We start from the raw sequence: 26,345 nt of genomic DNA, 5'->3' as shown, positions 1-26,345 counted from the left end.
GCTCAGCTTTTAAAAAATTAAATTAAATCAAATTGTAAATCAAATTTTGTAGATAGCTGCACCTACAGAATGGTCTTTCTAGGCTTTCAGGGGACTAGGCTCTCAGGGAAGCCCAATGGCCACCTCCATCCTTAGTTCCCCAGAGGGCTAATGTCCATGACAGGTGGCAGTGCTGTGTCATTGGGCACCAGGGATATATTTGAGCCTCAGTGATATTCTTTGAATTTTTTCTTCAGGATCCTGCCTCCCACCTCCCGGGATAAGAGCAAAGGGTGGGATTATAGAAAACTATATAGCAGTGTGAATAATTGGAATAAGCCACCCACAATTCCAAATCTCTAGAGGCAACACTCCTTCCTCATCTGTGAAATCAAAGTAATTAGAAAGGGTTGAGGGAGAAGCTATTTTAACATTTTGGCATATTCCTTTTTTTTTCTTTTGAGACAGGCATATTTTTTTTTTTTTCCTTTTGAGGCAGTGTCTCGCTCTGTTGCCCAGGCTGGAGTACAGTGGCATGATCTCTGCTCACTGCAACCTCTGCCTCCCAGGTTCAAGTGATTCTCCTGCCTCAGCCTCTTGAGTAGCTAGGATTATAGGTGCATGCCACCATCACCATATCCGGCTAATTTTTGTATTTTTATTAAAGACAGGGTTTCACTATGTTGGCCAGGCTGGTCTCAAACTCCTGGCCTCAAGTGATCCACCTGCCTTGGCCTCCCGAAGTGCTGGGATTACAGGTGTGAGCCACCGTGCACCTGCCCCCCCTTTTTAAATTAAGCATTTTAAACATGATTGGAATCACAATGTATGTGTAATTTTCATCCTATCTTTTTTATCTTTTTTTCTCGCTCTGCCACCCAGGCTGGAGTGCAGTGGCGCGATCTCGGCTCACTGCAAGCTCCGCCTCCCAGGTTCACGCCATTCTCCTGCCTCAGCCTCCTGAGTAGCTGAGACTACAGGTGCCCGCCACCACACCCGGCTAATTTTCTTGTATTTTTAGTAGAGACGGGGTTTCACCATGTTAGCCAGGATGGTCTGGATCTCCTGACCTTGTGAACCGCCCATCTCGGCCTCCCAAAGTGCTGGGATTACAGGCGTGAGCCACCGCGCCCGGCCTCTTTTTTCTTAGTAATTATCATTACTATTCTTGTAATCACAAAAATACTCTGTGTGTGTGTGTGTGTGTGTGTGTGTGTGTGTGTGTGTTCCAATAAAAGCTCACTGGCAAAAGAGACAGTGGGCTGGCTTTTTCCTGTGGGTGGCAGCTTGCTGACCTCAGGTGTAGAGTGCGGTGCTCAGCCCCATCCTGGTACAGAACAAGGTGCAGCCATTGATAAAATCATGATTAACAACAAGTACAACAATGCTATCCTCCTCTAGGATACAGAGGTGAATTGGTCACATCTGTACCTACCAGAAACTCACCATCTGGGACGTGCAGGGTGCTGGAGGGTAAGCAGCCAAGAGGTGAGATATACACAGAACTGCTTTCTGCTTAAATCTGTTTAAGCCCCGTTTAATTTGGAGTCCCCTGGACTCATAGTTAATCCCTAACAGAGGGCTAAATTCCTGGAGAGAGGAAAGCTAGGACTTTAACTCATAACTGAGATTGCCCAGGAAGCCCCAGTAGGGGTGGCTAATTTTTGCCCTCTGCCTCATAAGATGGACTAATCAGGACCTCAGCCAATCCGACTGACCTGAATGACAAACACTATCGCTTTACCGAGGCGGCTGGAGTTTTCCATCTTCTAAAATCAACACCCCTGTCCAATCATTTCGAGGCAGTTTATTGAGTATTCTCTTAAGGATCAGAGACCAAAGCTCTGTGTAAAACTGTAATGTTCCCATTAGGTACCATCTAAGGAGGGTAAACAGGAGAAAGTACACCTTTCAAATGTTAATCTGATGCTGTAAACAGCAGCTGACTTCTCATTTACATGGGCAAAATGCTTTAAACTATTTTAGCAACTGTTTTATGTAAGAAAAAGAGATAGGATTTTGATGGTTAATGCTACATTTTAAATACATTATCTCTACAGCTACTATCTTAAGAAATAATAGTTTTTGCATTTGTGTCTGCTTTTCTTCTTGAATTTAGTCGTCCTCTAACCAAACTGACAGGCAGGGTGTTGGACTAGAAAGGTCGTCTGTATAGTAGGCGTATCTCTGTGGCTGGGGTTGAGGGATTGATTGTTCAAGAAAACATCCTTTTGTTTTGAGTCGGAAGAGGAGGACAAGAAGGAGGAACACCAGGAATCCCAGAAACCTCTTCACTCCCGAGGACATAGGAATGGTCGGAAGTGGATGGGCATGCTGTCTGTAAAGATGGGCATTCTGGATGTACGCTTGGATTTCCTGAGCCCTTTTATTCCACATAAATTACTGTAGTTATTGGGGATGTAAAGCTGCAGCCTGTCCTTGGGAGAATATTCTCTTTCTACAACAATATTCAGGATATTGTCAGAGTGGGACTTTCTACTTCTCCTGTGGAAACGGTGATGAGATCTGGATCCTTTCTCTTCAAAATGGTACACCCAGGTCTTGTCACTCATTGGACGCTGCCTGATCTTGATGTTGCAGTTTCCATTGTCAGTGACATCCTCTGACCTTCTGTGGTCTGGATTGAGACTTGGATTGTCTGAGTACTGGCAGATGTACTAGTTTTTCATTAGGCATGTTTTTTTTTTTCTAGACAAAATTCTGAACTTAGACTCTTTAAGGACTCTGCACTTCCGTGCAGCAGAGTTCAAAGTTTCCATACTGCTGATTTTCTCATAATCTTCTGCCTCAATTTTTTTCAGAGTTTGCAGAGAATATAAGGATGACCTCAGCTTGCTTCATCCATCCACTGAAGCTACTGTGATGTTGGGCAAAGCCAAAGAATCCACAGAATCCTGAGCACGTTGCTCTGGTTTCAAGTCTGACAAAAACCCCAGGGGATTTTCATACCCCTGTGTTTGATCATTAGCCTACCCTGAAGCCCCATGGTCCAGATTCCATTTCTAGAGCCTTCTACTGCTTACAGGGCCTGGGTGGTTGCCATGAGCAGCAACACTGTTCATCTTGTGCCCAGTCCATATCAGGTCAGTAATTTTTACTTGCAAGGTTCTGGTTGTTTTGCTTTAGCTAGTTCTTATTTTCTTTATTTCTCTCTTTCTCCCTCCCTCCCTCCCTCCCTTCCTTCCTTTCTTTCTTTCCTTTTTTTTTTTTGACAGAGTCTTGCTCTGTCACCCAGGCTGGAGTGCAGTGGCATGATCTCAGCTCACTGCAAGCTCCGCCTCCAGGGTTCAAGCGATTCTCCTGCCTTAGCCTCCTGAGTAGCTGGGATTACAGGTACCCACCACCACGCCTGGCTAATTTTTTTTGTATCTTTAGTAGAGACAGGGTTTCATCATGTTAGCCAGGATGGTCTCCATCTCCTGACCCCGTGATCCACCTGCCTCAGCTTCCCAAAGTGCTGGGATTATAGGTGTGAACCACCAAGCCCAGCTTGTTATTTTCGAACATGCTATCAGATATCCAATGCTGATTGGCTCGAATATCCATCTCATTGGGCTGCTGCTGAAGAGGCTTTTATCACCAAATTTGAGGAGGAGCTATGTCATATAATCTTCATGCCCACCCAGTCCTTCAGGGTCTTCTGGGGTTTAATGCTGTACTCTGTCTTTCCAAAATTCTGCATTGATAAAAATGTACCTTGCCTGGAGAGACTCAGATTATCCAATTTCTGAGAAAGGGTGTCATCATCATTGCCCAAAAAGCCAGAAAACTTGTAGTTCAGAGCAGGGGACAAGAGGAGAGACTGTCTACACTGATCTGCTGACCAACTGCTTTTGCCCATTCAGATACTTTTTCTGGTGTTTCTTGATCAAGCTGACTGAAATGGATAATTGGAAGAATTAGAAGCATGGATGTCTTTACTGAGGCTGCATTTTTTTTTCTTTCTTTCTTTTTTTTTTTTTTTGAGACAGAGTCTCACTCTGTCACCCAGTCTGGAGTGCAGTGGTGCGATCTCGGCTCACTGTGACCTCCACCTCCCAGGTTCAAGCGATTCTCCTGCCTCAGCCTCCTGAGTAGCTGGGACTACAGATGCTCACCACCGTGCCCGGCTAATTTTTGTATTTTTAGCAGAGATGGGGTTTCACCTTATTAGCCAGGCTGGTCTCCAACTCTTGACCTTGTGACTTGCCCGCCTCGGCCTCCCAAAGTGCCAGGATTACAGACGTGAGCCACCTTGCCCCGCCTGAGGCGGCATATTTTTGAGTAATAAATCTGACTTTGGGAAAGAAGAGACATCCAACAAAAAGGATTTACGCTGGACATGAGAAAAGCACGCTTCTGCAGCACCCCGACACTTCCCATCATAGGTCATCTGCACATGGTCAACACTAATAAGTTCCCACAGATTTCACAGCACTCTGCATGGACAGGCTCAAAACAACCACAGCAGAATGGGTGGCCATCCTTCATAACATACCTTGTCCTCTGGGGACCATTTCGTGCTCAAGGCAGCAGAAGTGTTTCATGTGCCAATGGTGACTCTCAGTTTCTGTGCAAACATCAACAAAATTATCTCAGCACATGCTGAGCATCAGGGTTTGAGCAATTCAGCATGGTGCCTGCCACAGTGAATTTTTTCATCCTGATAAAAATAGACAAGGTTGACCAGCAGCTCTTTACACGTGAAACAGACAAAATAGAATGAGTACCAGCACACTCCAGGGCCCACTCGAGAGGCAAACACTGCAATTTTACCTCAGTTGATCTTCAACCCACATTGCTCACACATAGCATGCATTACTGCTCTAGACAAAAGTTTAATCATGCCTCTTCCAAGTGCTTCTTTCTGCTGCTAAGCATTGAACGCTTGGAATTCTTTATTCTCATCTTCATTCAAAGACTGACAATACTATACATCATTATCATGTCGTAGCAACTGGTATACAAGCCCTTTAATCAGATGTTTCTTTCCAGGGATGTTAATATAAGGACATTTTCCTCTGATAAGCAAGCAAAAGAGAGCTAGATTTGCTCTGGTCTAAGGCCCAGGGGACCTCGGAGTACTCCTCCAGTGCACAGCCAGAATCATTATCTGATATGGAACTTCTCTAATACCTAAAAGGCAAATTTGCTCATTTTGGGCTCCATCTCCAAAGGCATAATAATAAAGCCAAAAGCCGGTTTTTGCAGTCACAGGACATCAAACAATGGCTGCTCTGTTGGCCTGCTCCATTCCCAGGAGTCTTAGTGAGTGAAGCTGCTGAAATGCCCTAACCTCTTCGTCTTGAACTCTTTTTCCTGGAAGCAGTGGGCTGGCATAGAAAACTCACTGGGTTCCAGAGTCAGAGGGAACTGGGTTCAAATCCCAGTTCTGCTACTTACTAGTTGAGTGAGGTTGGGCAAGTTCTGTAACCTCTCAGAACCTCAACTTCCATGTCTGTAAAATGGATATGATATTAATAATAGGGATGTAGTAAGGATTAGATAAGAGAAACAACATGAAGCATACGGCCTGGTGTATACTCTCTGTTTAACAAATAATAGTTCTTTCCTATTCTATTTTTCTGTTAAACAAGAATTGAACTAGGTCTGGTGTTGCCATCTGTGATAGGCACTAGGATCACCGTTCTCCTATTTGAGTATGGCTTGGAGGAGACCACATTTTCTCCATGCCTTTGTACATGTTCTTCCTCAGCCTAGAGTCGTGATTCTCAAACTTTACCATTCATCAGGATCACCTGTAAGATTTGCTAAAACTCATATTTCTGGAACCCACATCTAGAATTTCTGACTGTATGTCTGGGGAAGGGCCTGATAATTTGCATTTCTAACAGGTTCTTAATTGATACTGGTGCTGTTGATCTGGAAACGCATTTTGAGAACCACTGGCCTAGAACAACGTACCACATTTCCTATCCTCTGGCTAACTCCTACTCATCCTTTGGGTCTCAGCTTTGATTTTATTTCCACCAGAAAGTCTTTCTTAAACCTGAAGTCCAAATTAGGTATTCAGTCTCTGTGCTTTCAAAGCTCCCTGGACTTGCTCACTCATAGGATATATCACAGTGTTTTGTAATTGTCTTGCTACTTGTCTGTGTCTCTTACTAGCCACTATCTACTTTGGAAAAGGGATCATGTCTGCCCTATTCATGGTATCTCCAGCACCTTGCTCTGTGCCTGGCACATAGTGGGTGCTCAATAAATGATTGTTGAATGAATAATTGAGTCAGACTGTGGGTAGCTAGAACCAGAGCTTAGGGACTCATAAAGGTGGGGCAGATAAAAGGAGTAAGTTCTGTGTTTCACCATGTTTGCCAGGCTGGTCTCGAACTCCTGACCTCTGGTGATCTGCCCGCCTCAGCCTCCCAAAGTGCTGGGATTACAGGCATAAGCCAAAATACAAAAATTAGCTGAGCATGGTGGCAGGTGCCTGTAGTCCCAGCTACTTGAGAAACTAAGGCAAGAGAATCGCTTGAACCCGGGAGGCTGAGGTTGCAGTGAGCCGAGATCACACCACTGCACTCCAGCCTGGGCGACAAGAGTGAAACTCCACCTCAAAAATAAAACAACAACAACAAAAGGAGTAAGTCCTATCAGTGGCTAGTGGCCAGACAAGTCTAGCAATTCAGTGCCAGGGACATCAGCAGAAAGTGCAGGGCCTGGACTTCAGAAGCTGAGTTCAGCCTCTGAAAGGACTTGGGTCATGAAGAACAGGGTGGAAACCAGTGTCATAGACACTCAGCAGGGACTTGAGACTCAATATCTGATTAAGATGCTTGATCCAAAAAGCCCCAAGAATTTAAAATATTAGTGGTCCCATTCTTGTTTGATGGCTCAACATATGGTCTATCTTCGTGACTATTTCATGTGCACTTGAAAATATTTCTTCTTTTGTTAAGTGATGTGTTCTATAAATGTTAGCTAGGTCAAGTTGGTCAATAGCATTGTTCAAATCTTTGATATCCTTACTGATTTTCTGAGTACTTATTTTACTAACTATTGGGTAAGAAGTGTTTATATCTCCAAATGTAATTATGGATTTGTCTTTCTCCTTTAGTTTAGTTAATTTTGCTGCATGTATTTTGAAATTATATTATTCAGTGCAGACATATCAATGATTGTTATTTATTTTTTATGAATTGTTTACTTCATCATTATGAAATGTTTTTCTTCATCCTTTTATAAGGTTCTGAAGTCTACTCTGATATTTATAAAGTCACTCTATCTTTCTTTTTATTTATTTCTTTTTTTTTTTTTTGAGATGGAGTCTCACTTTGTCACCCAGACTGGAGTGCAATGGTGCGATTTTGGCTCACTGCAACCTCCGCCCCCTGGGTTCAAGTGATTCTCTTGCCTCAGCCTCCTGAATAGCTGGGATTACAGGCGCCTGCCACCACATCTGGATAATTTTTGTATTTTTAGCAGTGACGGAGTTTCACCATCTTGGCCAGACTGGTCTTGAATTCCTGACCTCGTGATCCACCCACCTCAGCCTCCCAAAGTGCTGGGATTACAGGCATAAGCCACTGTGCCTGGCTGCTTTCTTTTTTAAAAAAACATATTTACTGAGATATAGTTTACATATCATACAATTCATTCATTTGAAATGTATAATTCAATTTAGGTTGTGCAAACATCACCACAATCTAATTTTAAAACACTTCAGCTGGGTGTGATGGCTCACGCCTGTAATCCCAGCACTTTGGGAGGCCGAGGCAGGCAGATCATTTGAGGTCAGGAATCCAAGACCAGCCTGACCAACATGGTAAAACTACATCTCTACTAAAAATACAAAAATTAGGCGGGCATGGTGGCTCACACCTGTAGTCCCAGCTACTCAGGAGGCTGAGGCATGAGAATCGCTTGAACCAAGGAGGCAGAGGTTGCAATGAGCTGAGATCACGTCACTGCACTCCAGCCTGGGCAACAGAGTGAGACTCAGTCTTAAAAAAACAAAAACGAAAACAAAACACTTCATTGTCCAGATTTCTGTTGGTTAGTATTTGTATGGTTTAATGTTTTTATCATTTTACTTTATAAAAGCCAACTTTATTAAGAAAAATCCTTTTACTTATAATCTTTCCATATCTTTATATTTAAAATGAGTTTATTATAAGCAGCATACAGTTGCATCTTGCTTTTTAAATCAAATTTGATAATCTCTGCCCTTTAAAAAGTGTTAGATCATTTACATCTAATGTAATTTTTGATATGGTTGTATTTTAATCTATCTGTATGACATTTGCCTCCCATTTGTCCCATCTGCTTGGTCATTTTTCCCCTTTTTCTCTGACTTCTTTTTGGATGGAGTATTTTCTTCTCCACAATGGGCTTATTATCTGTATTTTTTTTGTCTTATTTTTTAGTGGGTGCTCTAAGATTTACAATATCCATATTCAATTTATCATAGTCTATTTTCAAAAATATACTATTTCATTTCTAGTGTAAGAAACTTATAACATTATACTTTCATCTTCCCCTTTTTGTCATTGATGCTATTATTGTCATACATTTTACTTCTATGTATGTTATAAATCCTGCCATGCCTAGTTATTATTTTTGCTTTCAATAGCTATTACCTTTTATAGAAATTAAAATATGACAGAAAAAAAGTATTGTATATGTACCCACATATTTACCATTTTTGGCACTCTTCATTTTTTATGTCAATCTAAGTTTCCATCTGGTATAATTTTCCTTTTGCCTGAAGAATGTTTTGTTTCTTTTTTTCTTTTTTTAACATAGATAACAGATCTACTAGTGACAAATTCTCTCAGCTTTTGTCTAAAAAAGTATTACCTTGTTTTTGAAGGATATTTTCACTGGATACAGAATTCTAGGTTGATAGTTTTTCTTTTTGTTTTGTTTTACTTGCAGTACTTTAAAGATTGCTTGCATAGTTTCTGATGAGAAGTCAGTGATCATTCTATTTTTTTCCTTTGTATGTTATGTTTTTTCTCTGCCTACTTTTAATATTTTCTTATTATCACTTTCCCCCTAGCTATTTGATTGTGATATGCTTTGTGTGTGTGTGTGTGTGTGTGCGTGTGTGTGTGTGTGTATTTATCTTGTGTGAAGGTTTGTTGGGATTCTTGAAGCTACAGGTTTATAATTTCTATTACATTTGGAAAATTTGAGCAATATTTTTGTTTAATATTATTTCTGCCACTCCCCCACTTCTGCATCTTGTAATCCCATTATACCACTTTATATTGCCCTACGGGTCACTGAAACTCTGTTCAGTTTTTTCAATCTTTTTTTTCTCTCTGTGCTTTAGTTTGGATAGTTTCTATTACTATGTCTCCAAGTTCACTGATCTTTTCTTCGGCACTGCCCAAATTGTTGTTTAACCCTTTCAGTAAATTTTTTATTTCAAACATTATATTTTTCATCTCTAGGATTTCCATTTGGCTCTTATCTATATCTCCCATTTCTCTCTGCATTACATTCATTTTTCTTTTAAATACTTGAACATAACTACAATAGTGGTTTTTGCTTTTTTTTTTTTTTTGCTAATTTCATCACCTCTGTCATTTTTGAGTTTGTTTTTAACTGACTGATTTTTCTTCTAGTCATGGATCACTTCTTAAAATTAGAAAAACTTCTTTGTATGTCTTGTAATTGTATTTTAGAGACAGTGTCTTGATATGTTGCCCAGGCTAGATTGGAACTGCTGGCTCAAGCAACCTTCCAGCTTCAGCCTCCTAAGTAGCTGGGACTACAGATGCATGCAACCATTCTTGTCTACTCTGGTGATTTTTGATTGGATGCTGGACATTTCAACATTTGTTGAGTGCTCAATTTTGCTTTTTGCCTTTTAAGTATGTTAGACTTTGTCCTGGCAGACAGTTAATTTATTAGAAGATCAGTTTGATCTGTCTGAAGCTTGTTTTTAAGTTTTGTTATTGTAGGTCTAGAGTATCCTTTACTCTGGGACTAGGGTAGTCCTATAAGCAAGGTGTGGTGCTTCTGGGGTCTTTACTGAATGCCCCAGGTACTTAATACAGTTTCTTCTTTCTGGCTGATTAGAACTCAAATGTCTCCTAGGTCTGGGTGAACTCTGGGAATTTTTCAGCTTGCAACTACTGGTAATAACTTCCCAGGATTTTTGTGAGGATTAAATTAAATAATGCATATGAAGAGGATTGCAGGGGATTATGATTAGGAAGAGATACATAAGGGGCTTCTGGCGTGCTGGCAATATATTTTTTGATTTGGGTGGTGGTTTCATGTGTGTTCACTTTATAACTATTTGTTAAACTGAATTTTTTATGTGTATGTTATACATCACAATAAAAATTAAAAGAAAACAAAGAATATAACATACTGCTGGCATATAGTAGATGCTCAATAAATGTAGCCAGCCTGATTCCATGAGATAAGAGATGTAAAATAGCTGGCACAGAATCCAGCATACAGGGTTGGGGGAGAATCCTGGATAATTTCCTGTAAGTAAGCTTTTTATGGAAGTATAACCTAATAAAGAGAAATAAACAGAGCATAAGCACATAGCTCCATACATTTTTCCAAAACAGAACACACCCAACTAACCAGTGACCAGGTCAAGAAATAGAACTTAATTGGTTCTTAATTGTTAATGTAAAACAATATGGAATGGGATTTTCCTGATGTCTCACAATTTTGGTTAAATTCTCAAAGCTGATAAGAATTCCTCTTTATTTCTAAAGAATGATTTTAGATATCCCCTCAAGGTTGTCTAAAAAATAGCAGAACTTGTCCTGTGACTATCAGCCTCTGTCATTCACCTTCAGCCTCATAGAAGCCTAGGAGTTCTAAGGGAGCAAGAAGCATAGAAGCCTAGGAGTTCTAAGCAAGCGATCTTACAGATAACAGATTGCTTGCCTAGGAGCAGGGTAGGAGATGTGCTCAAGTGATGGGCTGAGAAGGAATCACAGCCCCTGTGTTTCCATGGAGCCAGCGCTGAAAGCTAAGAGAGTTCTTGGGAAGCCTGACATGCAGACTTTGGAGTTTATGGGGTTGGGGAGGTGTTGGTGGTTGAGTGGTGGAGTGTTGGAGTTAGTTATAGTAAACATAGAGGCCAATGTTTGCTTCCTACCTAGAAAATCATTAAGGCAAGAGGAAGGCTAGAGAAGACCATGATGGCATGGTAAGGAGTGACAGCCACAGTTTGGTGGGGCAAAGTTATATGAATTTCCTGGCAGAGTGAACTCTGCAATAGACAGTGAGATTTCAGCTGCCTCAGTGAGGACCTCTGTCACAGGGCATCCACCTTCTTCAATTTTTTTTTTTTTTTGAGATGGAGTCTTGCTCTGTCACCCAGGCTGGAGTGCAGTGGCGCCATCTTGGCTCACTGCAACCTCTGCCTCCTGGGTTCAAGCAATTCTCCTGCCTCAGCCTCCCCAGTAGCTGGGACTACGGGCACGCACCACCAACCACGCCACCACTCCGAGCTAATTTTTGTACTTTTAGTAGAGATGGGGTTTCACCATGTTGACCAGGATGGTTTTGATCTCTTGACCTCGTGATCCCCCCGCCTCAGCCTCCCAAGGTGCTGGGATTACAGTCATGAGCCACGCACGCCCAGCTGATCTTCTTCAGTGTTGATCCCCTAGCCACAGATCAGGCCTGAGGTGAGGGGGATTAGATGTGAGTTTTTTTGTTTACATTGGAGTAGAATTTTAAAAACATCCCCAAATGAGGCTATTCATACAACCACAAGAGCCTGAAAAACTTTAAGATGTTCCTGAGGTGTCCAGGGGCTAAAAGAAGGGATCCAGCTGGCCAGGCACGGTGGCTCACGCCTGTAATCCCAGCACTTCGGGAGGCCGAGGCGCCCGCGGATCACGAGGTCAAGAGATGGAAACCATCCTGGCCAACATGGTGAAACCCCGTCTCTACTAAAAATACAAAAATTAGCCGAGAGTAGTGGCGGGCGCCTGTAGTCCCAGCTACTCGGGAGGCTGAGGCATGAGAATTGTTTGAACCCGGGAGGCGGAGGTTGCAGTGAGCTGAGATTGCACCACTGCACTCCAGCCTGGCGACAGAGCGAGACTCCGTCTCAAAAAGAAAATTAAAAAAAAAAAAAAAAAAAGAGAGATCCAGCAAGGCATGTTAAAGGACATTAGGAGAAAAATTAAGCCATTTCCTGTTTGTATTTGTACCTCTGGAGTGCAGTCCGCTGTGTGTGTGTGTGTGTGTGTGTGTGCACCTAATCCTTCTGCTGGGCTATGACTAGGTGTGGAGAATTTCTCCTCCATTATAAGGTACACTTTTCTAGGACGAGAATTCACTAAATCCCATCTCTGGTCTATCGACAGTGCTAGATAAATACAGGCTGATCTTTCTCTCCTCCCCCGCCCCCCCGCACTCCCCCCGCAGGTGGAGTTTCACTCTTGTCACCCAGGCTGGAGGGCAGTGGCGCGATCTCAGCTCACTGCAACCTCTGCCTCCCGGGTTCAAGCGATTCTCCTGCTTCAGCCTCCCGAGTAGTTGGGATTATAGGTGCCCGCCACTATGCCCAGCTAATTTTTGTATTTTTAGTAGAGACGGAGTTTTGCCATGTTGGCCAGGCTGGTTTTGAACTCCTGTCCTCAAGTGATCCACCTCCCTCGGCCTCCCAAATTGCTGGGATTACAGACGTGGGCCACCTCAACCAGCCTCTCCTCTTTCATTATTACTCACTGAAGTATTCTGTATCTGAAGTTTTCCTGATGATTCTCAGACTTGACCCTGTTTTAAAATCTACTGCTTCCCCCACTCCCACCAGATATATTTTAAATTCATGCTTTCCATTAAATGGAGGTATCTTGGGCCTGTTCCTGGGAATTAATGAAGCAATCTTATTTATCAGCAACACACATACAGATTAGTCTGCCTAATGGCAATATTGATACTTTGTATTTACCTCAGAATTTGTAAAATAGGATAAAAAGTTTGGGCACTGTGGCTCACGCCTATAATCCGAGCACTTTGGGAGGCTGAGGCGGGCAGATCACCTGAGGTCAGGAGTTCAAGACCAGCCTGGGCAACATGGTGAAACTCTGTTTCTACTAAAAAATACAAAAATTAGCTGGCCGTGGTGGCAGCGCCTGTAATCCCAACTACTCGGGAGGCTGAGGCAGGAGAATTGCTTGAACCCAGGGGGCGGAGGTTGCAGTGAGCCAAGATTGTTCCACTGCACTCCAACCTGGGCGACAGATCGAGACTCCATCTCAAAAAAAGAATAAAAATAAAAAATAGAAATCATTGAAACTACATATTGTATTTCAAATATAAAATATTTTAAACCTATTATAAAACTTGCCTCTGGTCACACTTGGTGAGGCTGCTCCCTTACCCTTCAGTCCCCTCTGTTCTGGGGAAGCAAGGCTTCAGTCACAGCAGTCGCCTGGAGGTACCAGACCCACCTGCTTTAGTACCTTTCCGCCCTGTCCCGCTCCCAGGAGTGAGCTTTCAAGACTACGTGTTGTATCAGTTTTGAATTCTCTTTCCCAACCCTGGAGAGATGGCCCTGTCCTGGGTCTTGCTCTGTCCCTTCAGCAGCAGCTATCTGCCCTTTTAGAGGGGAGGAGTGGGTGATGGCTAGAAGAGACGGGAGGGGTCAGAGGTCTGGCAGAAACTGATAGGAAAAGAGGGAGGATTTGTGACAAGAGTGTCAAGGAGACAAAGCAGGTATAGAGAAATGGTTAACAGAGAGAGCCAAGAAGGGTGCATAAAGGTTTCATGTGAAAATGGTATTTATAGGCCAGGTGCAGTGGCTCACACCTATAATCCCAGCACTTTAGGAGGCCGAGGTGGGTGGATCACCTGAGGTCGGGAGTTCGAGACCAGCCTGACTAACACGGAGAAACCCCGTCTCTACTAAAAATACAAAAAATTAGCTGGGAGTGGTGGCACAGGCCTGTAAGCTCAGCTACTCAGGAGGCTGAGGCAGGAGAATTGCTTGAACCTGGGAGGTGGAGGTTGCGATGAGCCAAGATCACGCCATTGCACTCCAGCCTGGGCAATAGGAGCGAAACTCCGTCTCAAAAAAAAAAAAAAAACAGAAACGATATTTACAAACAAAAATACCGGTATTTAGGTACTTAAAAATAGTCCAGTGTTAAAAATTTGTATTGCAATCACAATTATTAATCTCCCTGGGAAGATGTCTTTGGGTGGCCAGTAATAGAGAATTTTATTTTGTTTACTACAACCTTTGGTCTCAAAGGTTTATGTCTTCTGACTTTTCCTCCAACCTTTGGGGTTTGCCATATTTGGATCCTGCAACTTCACGATAAAGTGGAAAGAGTTTTTGAAGGTTCTGGAGTCAGACAGACCTGAGTTGTCTGTCTGCTATTATTAATTGTAAACTTGGGCCCATTATATAACTCTCTGAGCCTTCATTTTCTCATTTGCAATTATCTACCTGAGATAGAAAATATTGAGCAATTAAATGCAAATACAAAATAGGATATTTAAATCACTCAATGCAGTGTCTGGCACACAACAAGTGCTCAAGATATGGTTATCAAAGTTATTGATATTGTTGTATAAAGTATTCTATCATGTTAAAATATCTCAGTTTGGTTAATTATGTTCTGTTGCTGGAGTTTTTGGTGTTTCTAAGGTTTTGCTTGTCTAAACTATTCAAAACAACCCTAGTATAGAAACTTTGGCCTAGAATGCAAGCTTTCTTAGTGTTCCATTCCTAGAGGTGAAATTAGCAGGTCAAAGGTGTAAGCAGCATTCTAGCCAGCCAGTTGGTGCTGATAAAAATCAGACCGATTTCTGGCTGGGCTCAGTGGCTCATGCCTGTAATCCCAGCACTTTGGGAGGCCGAGGCGGGCGGATCACTTGAAGTCAGGAGTTTGAGACCAGCCTGGCCAACATGGGGAAACCCTGTCTCTACTAAAAATACAAAAATTAGCCAGGCATGGTGGCACACACCTGTAGTCCCAGGTACTTGGGAGGCTGAGGCAGGAGAATCGCTTGAACCCAGGAAGCAGAGATTGCAGTAAGCCAAGATCGTGTCACTGCACTCCAGCCTGAGCAACAGAGTGAGTGAGACTGTCTCAGGAAAAAAAAAAAAATCAGACTAATTTGAAATGCAAATATAATATCCAGGTATATTTATCTCGAAAGTCTGATCAATAATGATACCTTTAAAATATTTATATTTGTGTATCTTTGATTGTTAGTGAGGCAAAGCATTTTTCCACTAGATGACTTGTCAAGCATTTTTCCTAATGATATTTAGTCATGTCTAAATATCGCGTATCCAGAGGCTGGTGATAGCTGTTCTTTTATATGAGGTTCAAATCTTCATACTTTTCTTTTCGAGATGGAGTTTTGCTCTTATCACCCAGGCTGGAGTGCAATAGCATGATCTCAGCTCACCACAACCTCTGCCTCCTGGGTTCAAGTGATTCTCCTGCCTCAGCCTCCTTAGCAGCTGGGATTACAGGTGCCTGCCACCACACCCGGCTAATTTTGTATTTTTAGTAGAGACGGGGTTTCTCCATGTTGCTTAAGCTGGTCTTGAACTCCTGACCTCAGGTGATCCGCCCGCCTCAGCCTTCCAAAGTGTTGGGATTACAGGCGTGAGCCACAGCCCCCAACCTGTTGGCTTATTCTTTTGTTAAAATTTACCGTGGAGTTGTAGTTTTGTGAAATAGCTTATGGTATTTTCATTGTTATCCCTTGCAATCTGTATCTACACTTCAGGCAAATGTTCATATTATTTTTATTTATCTGGATGTTTTAACTTTTTCTATAGTGAATGCATAGGAACAATATACTGTTAGAAATAAGAAAAATATGACATAAATGATCTGTAATGGTAATAAAATAAAATATAATCGGGCAACATGATTGTAATTTCATGACTAAGGGTTCATTAAAATATGTGGAGAAGTGTGGGTCATTATTTCACTGGTTTCTGTACATGGATTCCCAAGCTCTCTTGTTTGTTGAGACTGGAACATTTTACTGTTCTTAGTCATAACTCTGAAAGAACCACATCAAGACTTGCATAACCAGGAATAGTGTTGGCCTAAGACAGATAGTTTGTTTGGATTTGCTAATTACATGATTATGTCACTTTAATAATTTTTTTCTTTTATTCTGTTGTCTTGACTAACAACAATTGCCGTATTGTTAGTGGTATTTTAAGTAAAAGGGATGATTAGAGGGGTCCTTGTCTGATTTCTGTTTTTAATTAAAATGAGTTGACTTTGCATTGGGACATGATAGGGTAATAGGTACTGGATTTATCCTCCACTTTAGCAGTTAGAACTCTGGACAAAATAGAGAGCAACAGTTTTTGGAATTTGGATTGCAGGCAGTATAGACTGTGATGCTTGGCAGAAGGGAAACAAATGAGGTGAGTTCTACAATCGACCCAGTATAGCCTGGATGGAAATTCCAGAACCCAGAGTAGGAAGAGAGAACACAAGCAGAACCCAGCAATCTCTTTGAGTTAAAAACAAATCAGAGCTTGTTCCAATGCAGCTGGAACTTGTGGGGCAGAGCACAGTAGAGGAGGGAGCTGCGTAAAGAGAGCAATCTGGATATTTACAGAGAGACCTCTATAGGTCTTTGGTTGAATGATCTGCAAAGTAACTTAACTGCACATGAGAAAAAAAAATACAACACTAATTGATGAAATTCAACAAAATCCAGCACCTAACAATGTAAAATCAACAATATCAAGCATCCAATAAAAAATTACCAGATATGCAAAGAACCTGGAAAATATGATCTATAGCCAAGAGAAAAATCAATCAATAGAAACAGACCTAGAAATGACAGAGATGAAGAATTAGAGGACAAACATGTTAAAACAACTTTTATAAATATGCTCCATATGTTCAATAAGGTAAAGGAAAACATGAGAGACAAATAGAATATCCAACATGGACTCAAATGGAACTTCCAGAGATGAAAAATATAACATATAAGATAAAAAATATAGTAGATGAAACTAACAGCAGATTAGACACTGCAGAAGAAAAAACATCCCAGTGAACCTGAAGATGTAACAATAGAAACTGTTTAAAATTAGGCACACAGAGAAAAAAAATACTGAAAATAAATCAACAGAATATTATGGCCTGTAGTACAATATGAGCAGTCATTGTAACTGAAGTTCTAGAAGAGAGTTGAAGGGAAAAAACCCAGAAAAAAATATTTGAAGAAATAATGACTTAAGTATTTTCTAAATTTGATGACAACTATAAACTCATGCACAATGAGTGCCAAACAGAATATACATAAAGGAAACCATGCTATGGCGCATTATAATAAAATTGCTAAAAACAAGTGATAAAAAGAAAAATATAAAAGCAGCCAGAGAAAAAGAGGACACATGCTGTTCAGAGGAACAAAAATAAAATTGAGAATAAACTTCTCATCAGGAACTATGCAAAGTAATATCTATACAAGGACTTAACAATTTCCTATTGAACGTTCAGTTTAATAGGATATAAGTAATAGTTCTTCCCAAATTAAAATAATGATGGTTTTCTTTTTCAATTGTGATCTTTCTTTTTTAAAATTCAGCTAATGATTTAAAATTTTGTTAATATTTTATAAAAATAAATTTCTATAGTTTTTAAGATTAAAAATTAAAATTAATAAAAATTAAGATTTCTATAGTTTTAAATTCTTTTTATTTGCTTTTTCTTGGCTTAGTTTATTTTGGATTTTTAATTTTAATTTTGAAAGATAGTTATAAACTTGGCTTATTAAGCTTGGCTTTATTGTCTTGTCCCTTCTTCTCTTCCCTTCCCTTCCCTTCCCTTCCCTTCCCTTCCTTTCTTCCTTTCTCTCTCTCTCTCTCTCCCTCCCTCTCCCCCTCTCTCCTTCCTTCCTTCCTTCCTTCTCTCTCTCTCTCTCTATTTTTTTTTGAAACAGGGTCTCACTCTGACACCCAGGCTGGAGTGCAGTGGTGCAATCATGGCTCACTGCAGCCTCTAACTCCTGGGCTCAAGGGATCATTGCCCCTCAGCACCCCAAATAGCTGGGACTACAGGCACGTGCCAACATGCCTGACGGTTTTTTTGTCTTTTTGTAGAGACAACATTTTGTCATGTTGCCCAGGCTGGTCTTAAACTCCTGGGCTCCAGCTGTCTGTTCACCTTGGCCTCCCAAAGTGCTAGGATTACAGGTGTGAGGCACTGCTCTCAGCCTGACTTTTCTATTTCTTTTTCCGAAGTCAACATAAGCATTCATGGCCTTACCTTTGTTTTCTTGTACTGCATTCATTTATTCATGTAATTATTTCAGCAAATATTTGTTGGGCATCTACCTTATGTCAGGTACTGTGGCAAATACTCTTGTTTCAATCAAATATTTATGTATGACAACGTATCAACTAAGTCATGATACAAACCATATTCTTGCCAGTGTGTTGTGACTGGAAACATTTTGAAAGCATTATTTGGTCTGTATAGGTACTTACCACATCAAAGAAACACAGAGCAGACCCAAGAACACAGCAAGCATAGATTGTGGGGATGTAGCGTTGTTGCTGCTGGCTCTCCTTCATGCTTTAACAAACCCTGGGGGCCCATTGTCACATTAGGGAAGATTTGAGCCCAACTTCCAGAAACTCACTCAAACTTGCTTAAGCGAAGAGACACAAAACACAAAACATCAAGGTGTTTCACAGAACACAGGGGCTAGAGAGAGTCTCATGCAGCATCAGAAATTGGTGTTGGAAGGCCACCAGAAACCAAGCTGTCTCTCCCTCCTTCACCTCTCTTTGTGAGGCTCCCTGGTCTTTTATTTTTGTTCTTTCTGAGATTGAGCATCATTTTTTTCCCTGTGCTTTTTTGTGTCCTCAGCCTCCCATACATCCTCTTAGGTACCTACAAAGCCTAACTTGAATGGCTATGCCAAATTTCAAATTTCCAGGAGAGACAATCTGATTGGCCCAGCTTGGTCAGGTGTCTATCCTTGGATCAATTAAATGCAGCCAAGAAAGTCGAAAATAAGATGTCTGTGGAAATGACCTCTATAGGAAAGGACAGTTCTAAGGTGAACCCCCAAAGCAGTCTCCTACAACCATGTATTGTTGATGTTCATTGTGAGGACTCCCATGAATAGACGGATCATCACAAAATTCATTAGTTAATTAATAGTTGTCTAACTCTAAGAAATAATTTGAGGCAGCTAAATTTTTTTTTTAAGAGCAGGACTAGGAGTTTAATAAAATATTTTAGAGTAGGAAAGAAAGATGCACTTGGAAGAGACCCAAGTGGCCATATGAAAGTCAAGTGCGGTGTTTAACCTTGATCCTAGGACTTTGTACGTTGGCTCCTTTCCCATGATTCTTCTCTTAGGGTGGGCTGCCCACATGCACAGTGCCCTCCTTACCCTTGGGAGGTGAACAAGCACAGTGTGTTTAGGAAATTGTATGCATGCCCATCTGAGGCTTCCTTCCCTTTTCCTGTGGAGTGCCCCAGAAAGTCATACTCTGCCATTTTGTCTCTTAATGCACATGCCTGGGAAGTTGCTTCTCCCTGGCATCTGCATTCAATTAACACATTAGTGCAACAGATGTGGACCATCAGAAAATGGCCTCTTCCTGGTGCCAGCTGCCAATTTTCACTTTTAGAGAGAAATTTGTGATCCTTGCTGAACCACCACCTGACATTCCTTGTGGGTAGGGGGAGAGCCCTCTCCTGCCCCACTCATGCCTGTCTAACTACCATTAACACCTCCCCCCATCAAGAGCCCAAGACTCAAAATCTTTCGGGGAAAATGGATGAAGGTCAGTTTTCTGTAACTGCTTCCCACTGACAATGGGGCAGTGGTGGTTCTGTGGGTCTTGGCCTCTTGCTAGCTGTCAGTGCAGAAGGGTGACTCTGTGAGTTAGTGAAACTAGTATGTAGCCATGTCCAAGGGAAACGGGCAGGGTTTCACCTCCTTCCTGTCCCACTGGTGGGCAGTCTAGGGGTCCCCTGTAGAATGGTGCCTCTGGAATATTGAGAGGATGGTATCCCTTACTGAAAATCATCTGGAGCTTGATGGCCTGAAGGTGAAAGGAGAGACAAATTGGGTTGTTAGAATTAGAAGAACGTTAAATCAAGATAAGGGGGTGAGGACAACTTCAAAAATTCTGAAGCTGCTGACATGCCCAGGTAACTGGTGGCTATAGTCATGCTTGCTAAGATTTGGGTGCATGGGGCTGAGGCATCTAAATCTTAAAGGATGAAGTATGTTCCGGTGCAGACTTTAATATACTATGCCTGGAAAATAAATTTAGTATGAAAATGCTTTAATATCACTTCTTGGCCTTTTGGCTCAGATCAAATGCAAAATGCTTGAATAGCTTGTAAACTCAACTAATGGAGAGCCTGAGGCTGGAGAATTGCTTGAGGCCGAGAATTCAAGACCAGCCTGGGCAACACAGGGAGACCCTGTCCTAGCTACTCAGGAGGCTGAGGTGGGAGTATCACTTGAGCGCAGGATTTGAAGGCTGTCGTGAGCTATGAGTGGCACGGCCTGGGTAACAGTGAGATCTTGTCTCTAAAAATAAATAAATAAATGAAAATTGAAATATGTTTTAACATAAAATTATTAACATTTTCACACATGATTCAGTAGTTTGAATTACTGTCTTAAGTGAAAAAAAATCTCATTTCTAATGTTTCTAGGTAAGTGCAGAGTTTTTTTTTTTTTAATGGAGCCTTGCTCTGTCGCCCAGGCTGGAGTGCAGTAGTGCAAATCTTGGCTCACTGTGAGCTCCGCCTCCCGGGTTCACGCCATTCTCCTGCCTCAGCCTCCCGAGTAGCTGGGACTACAGGCACCCGCCACCATGCCCGGCTAATTTTTGTATTTTCAGTAGAAATGGGGTTTCTCCATGTTGGTCAGGCTAGCCTCGAACTCCCGACCTCAGGTGATCCGACCGCCTCAGCCTCTCAAAGTGCTGGGATTACAAGCATGAGCCACCACGCCCAGCCTCAAACGGGCATATCTTACATGGCCGGAGCAGGAGCCAGAGAGGGGGCGGGGAGGAGCTACACACTTCTAAATGAGATCTCATGATAACCCACTCACTATCACAAGACCAGCACCAAGGGGGTGGTGCTAACCCTTTCATGAGAACTCCACCCCCATGATCTAATCATCTCCTACCAGGCCCCACCTCCAACACCAGGGGTTACAATTCCACATGAGATTTGGTGGAGATGCAGATCCAAACCATATACATTAAGGAGGTGCTAAAAATTTGGCATCAGCAGAAAAGACCATTAGCACTGGCTTGTGGGTGTGACCTCTGCCAGGACCCTGAGGAAGAAATTTAGAGCAAAGAAGGGGTGTTGGAGTTTAGTCCTCGTTTCCCCCTTGTCTGAGGTTCACATGCCAGTGGATCCCTTTGGTAGGGGTCCAGGTTTCTGAAAAAAACTCAGGGACATATGTTAAGATGTTTCTGTCGGAAGCCAAACATTCTCGCGACTCTAACTTCCTTGGTTACTGTTTTAAGCTACCGTTAACTTCTTGCTTATCAATTTGCTCATTTACTTTTCAGGGTTAGCTAGGTGCCTGGAATTTCTGTTGAAGAAACTCAAGATTTTTCTTCCTCTCCATGCTTGAGGGGCCCACAGTCCCCTACGAGGGGCCCTGCTCCATTTCAATGTCATAAAACAAGACTTGGTACATCCATTTGAATTTAACCAACAGGGGGAGACAGTTTTAGATGTTTAAAATATTTTGGTCAATGTAATGTTTTAGTTAGCGAATTGTTGAAATTTTGTAAGGAAATGAAACTCAGTTGACTGGCTTTTACCAGGTGTTTCTATTTGAGTGTAGATAATTGTACCTCATGGCATGGGTGCTAAACATCTTAGGTTAAGTATCTTCTTGTACTGGTAAATGAGGAGGGGAAGTGAAATATGGAACAAATCGTTACTCTGGACAGGAAGCAATAGAAAGGCAAATCAACGTTGTTCTCGATTTGGTCCTTTGCATTGTTGTCATATTTCTACTGGAAATGCTTCACAGCAATGCCCTTTTAGATCATTATTTAGATGTTCAGTAAATATGTGGCCTGATATAGCTCATGCCCCAGCTGAGACTGAATGCTTCTGTTCCCCTGGGGAGAGACTTGTACCTTGAGTTAATTTGCATATGAATTCAGGTGACTAGGAAAGTAAGAGAGCAGCTGACTGGGAAGCCAAGTTCCCCACCTTTGGGGGAGAGGGGTTAATACTCCAACAGGCATAGGTGTATATATTTTTTTGTGCAATTATAATTGGGAAGTCGAATGTTAAGGGGAGAGTTAAGTAACAACAAACTTCATTAGGTTGAGCTGGTCTACACCCCCTGACGAAGTGGGGCTTAGGGGTAGGTCCAGCTTGGAAGACAAACCAAGTAACTGCAAGCTAGATTCTTGGATAATCTGTATTTCTTTGTGAGGGGAAGTAACAATTTATAAGATTGGGCTTTTCTTGGGAAGAACCTCAAGAGAATGAAAAGCTAGGCTCCCGTCAGCCCCTCTGGAGCAGAGGTTATCCTGGAGATGTAGATCAGCCCTGCAGGGATCAGCCTCTTCTCCAGACAAAGAGCTCAAAGATGGCTGGAGGGATTCCATCAACAGGTCACTGGGGAGGGAGCGTGCAAACAGTTATAGTCACAATAGTGTGAAAACTGGCAGCTCTTCCATGTAGGGGCATCAGCAAGATCAGTGCAGAACAGAAAGGATGGCCGGGGCGTGGTGGCTCATGCCTATAATCCCAGCACTTTGAGAGGCCGAGGTGGGCAGATCACTTGAGGTCAGGAGTTCAACTGGCCAACATCGTGAAACCCTGTCTCTGCTAAAAATACAAAAATTAGTCAGGCATGCTGGTGGGTCCCTGTAAACCCAGCTACTCGGGAGGCTGAGGCAGAATTGCTTGAACCTGGAAGGCGGAGGTTGTAGTAAGCCAAGATCTTGCTATTGCACTCCAGCCTGGGTGATGAGTGAGACTCCTTCTCAAACAAACAAACAAACAAACAAAACCACACAAAAACAAAAATAAAAAAAAACACAAAAAAGAAGACTCCAGGAAAGGCTTTGCACTTTCAGTGAGTGGCAAGAGGATGCTTGTTCCTGTGGCTGTGCCATCTCCCATTTCTATGGAATCCTTCCCGCCTCCTTAAAAACTGGCTGCTATATCTCTCATCTTTAGAAAAGCCTTCATGAGATCCCTCGTATCCCTCCAGCTGACAGACCATGTCTCTGTCCCTCTTTCCAGAAAACCAACTCAGAAGAGTTACTCTGCCTGCAATTCTTTATGTCCCTTCGGCCTACTCTTTTTCTGTGGGATGCTTTTGGTATTAAATAATAGAGAACTCTGAATCAACTGTGTACAGTAAAATAGGGAATTCATTGGCTCAAGTGACAAGAACTCCACAAGTGGAGCAGGCTCCAGACAGCGGCTCTGGCAATTCCCTTGACTCCGCCCTCCTCTAGGGGGTTGGCTTTATCCTCAGGCTTGTGCCAAGGTGGTTTCCACAGAACTAGGGGTCACAGGCAGAAATGACAATAGCTAATGGGAGAAGGGCAGAGATCTTGTGTCTCTTTTTAAGATAAAAAGTTACCTCCGGCCGGGCACGGTGGCTCACTCCTGTAATCGCAGCGCTTTGGGAGGCCGAGACGGGTGGATCACCTGAGGTCAGGAGTTCAAGACCAGCCTGGCCAACACGGAGAAACCCAGTCTCTACTAAAAATACAAAAATTAGCTGGGCATTGTGGTGCATGCCTCTAATCCCAGCTACTCGGGAGGCTGAGGCAGGAGAATCGCTTGAACCCAGGAGGCGGAGGTTGTGATAAGCCAAGATCGCGCCATTGCACTTTAGCCTGGGCAACAGAGTGAGACTGTCTCAAAAAAAAAAAGAGACCTCCACAGAAATCCCTCAATAGACATCCCCTCACATCTTGTTGGCCAGAATAATGGTATCACATAGCCATTGGCAAAGAAAAGTGGATCATGGTGTTTTGGTTTAAACCAGTCAGGATTTACACTGGAGCTGGCAGTAGGGGTTCTTTTTGAAAGGAAAAAGGGGTGAATAGAGTCTGGGAAGTATCTAACATTTACATCTACCTTTTGTTCCCAACACTACATTGAAATGGAATTGCACAAAGCTTCAAATCCAGTGAGCATTTCTTTGTCTTCAATGTGTTCCTCCTTTTAGAAACGTTTGACATAATTGAGCACCCATTAGCTTCTACTACATCGCCTGGCTTGACTTTCTCCTCTGCTTGTTAGTCAGTTTTCTGCGTTGGGTACACAGGATGTTAAAACATCCCATTTTGTCCTAAATTTTTGTCTTCCCAATGCAATTAGAGCAAATGATTCTCACCAAGTGAGGAGTGAGACAATTGGCCAGGACTTACAGTGTGGCCAAGAATGAATTTTATGTCCCTTGGTTGATTAAACACCTCCAGCTTATAAAAGAGATGAATGAGACCAAGGTGCATAAGAAGTTGGAGAGAAAATTTGTTTAGAGAGATGTGCCCTATGAGTTTTTCCCCATCGTACAGAAGCAGTGGGGGATGCTTGCCCCCTCCTGACCAGTGTAGGGAAAGGGGCTTTACTGGGGAGCACTTAAAGGGTGGAGCACAGTGGACTAGAGTCTGCCCTTGGCTGGCTAGCTGTTCTAATGGCAGGGAGAAGAGACGGTGCTATGTTTGGGCAAATGATACTTATGAGTGCTTCCCATGGGCCTGAGGTAGCACACACAGAGAAAGCAAGCAAGCTTGAAGTTTTCTTAGATCCTGCCCAGGAGGGTTGCTTGGAGGAAAAAACCCAACCACAAGCAAGTGTTGGAGATATACTATTAGATTCCAAGGCAGTGAGGGAGGAATTGTAAGTGACCAGCCCTAGGAGATGCATTTCCTTACAGCATGGGAACTGCCATTGTGAGATTTCCTAAGATGAGTCTGAAGAAACCATAATATTGTCCCAAAAGAGAAAGAATAAGCTGTAGATGCCTGGAAAGCCCAGGTAGCTCTTATTAGTTTACGACAAGACTAGCCAAGTAGGATCTTTCCTGCCCTGTCCCTTTCTACCTCCCCACTCTGCTTCAATTCTAGAGGAACCAGAGGCAGCCAAATGAGCTGGGAAAGAGGACTTCACATTTCAGGTGAAATGGAGGACAGCTGACTCCCACTGGAGGCAGCCAGGCTGGAGCGGAGAGCCTCAACTCTTCATGAATTTGGAATACTTTCTTATTACCATGGACCATTCATACCACTTACTGAAATGTGACTCTCTCTTTCTCTCTCTATGTGTGTGTGACCAGCAGTGACCAGATGGCTTTATATTATATAAGAATGTCCACAAAAGTCACACAGTCCCCTTCAGTGTTGTTCAAGGGAGCAGGGAACAACTAGTTCCATGGAGGGGATGGCTTGAACAGGTAGTGGAGGAAAAGAATAAAGTGGTTTTCTGATTACACTGCGTGCTTCCCTCTTGCTCAATGTACCATTAAAACTGGCTATTTCTTCTTCTATCCAACCTTTAAATGAACTTATGCCCGAAGTCCTGTCCTGGGTCTTCTCTCTTTTTCCATTTCATGGCTTTAACTTCTCCTTATGGGGGTGACTTCCAAATGTGTACCTTTAGCCCAAATATTTCATCTGGGCCGCAGAATCATGAATCTAATCGCCACCAGCAACTTTACATGGATATCTAATAGGCATCTTAATATGCCCAAATTTCCCTGCCCCATCTTCACCATCTGTTTTTTTCCCCAAATTTTCCATATAATTTGTTAAATTATATAATAAAGAGCATAATCTTCCAAACAGTTGCTTAAACCCCAAATTGAGGAATCGTTTTAGATTTCTCTCTTGTCCTCCCCACCTGCACTCAGCTCATGACCAAATCTTGCCAATTCTACCTGAAGAATATATCCCAAATGCGTCCTCTTCCTGACACCTCTGCTGTCACCCCCCAGTCCAAGGCACCGTAGTCTTATGCCTGGACTACAGTCAAACCCTCCTATCTGGCCTCCCTTCTTCCACTTCCCTGTTTAGTCTGTTTTCTACCTCACAAGAGTGGATTTCTTTTCTTTTTTTTTTTTTGAGATGGAGTCTCCCTCTGTCGCCCAGGCTAGAGTGCAGTGGCGCTATCTTGACTCACTGTAACTTCTGCCTCCTGGGTTCAAGTGATTCTCCTACCTCAGCCTCCCCGAGTAGCTGGGACTATAGGCATGTGCCACCACGCCCAGCTAAGTTTTTTTGTATTTTTAGTAGAGACGAGGTTTCACCATGTTGGCCAGGCTGGTCTCAAACTCTGGACGTTAGGCGGCCTGCCTTGGCCTCCCAAAGTGCTGGGATTACAGGCATGAGCCACCGTGCCCGGCCACAAGAGTGGATTTTTAAACATTTA

The 26,345-nt window shown here is 42.5% G+C and overlaps 1 pseudogene; it reads right to left on the bottom strand.

The window, feature by feature from the left end:
- Window positions 1-2,042: 2,042 nt before the first annotated feature.
- LOC116480117 (prickle-like protein 1) lies at window positions 2,043-5,160 on the bottom strand (annotated as a pseudogene).
- Between the last annotated feature and the right edge of the window lie 21,185 nt (window positions 5,161-26,345).

Source organism: Hylobates moloch, unplaced genomic scaffold, assembly GCF_009828535.3.
Source record: "Hylobates moloch isolate HMO894 unplaced genomic scaffold, HMol_V3 SCAFFOLD_13, whole genome shotgun sequence".
NCBI classification, from domain to species: Eukaryota; Metazoa; Chordata; class Mammalia; order Primates; family Hylobatidae; genus Hylobates; species Hylobates moloch.
This window is presented reverse-complemented; position numbering and strand designations above follow the sequence as displayed.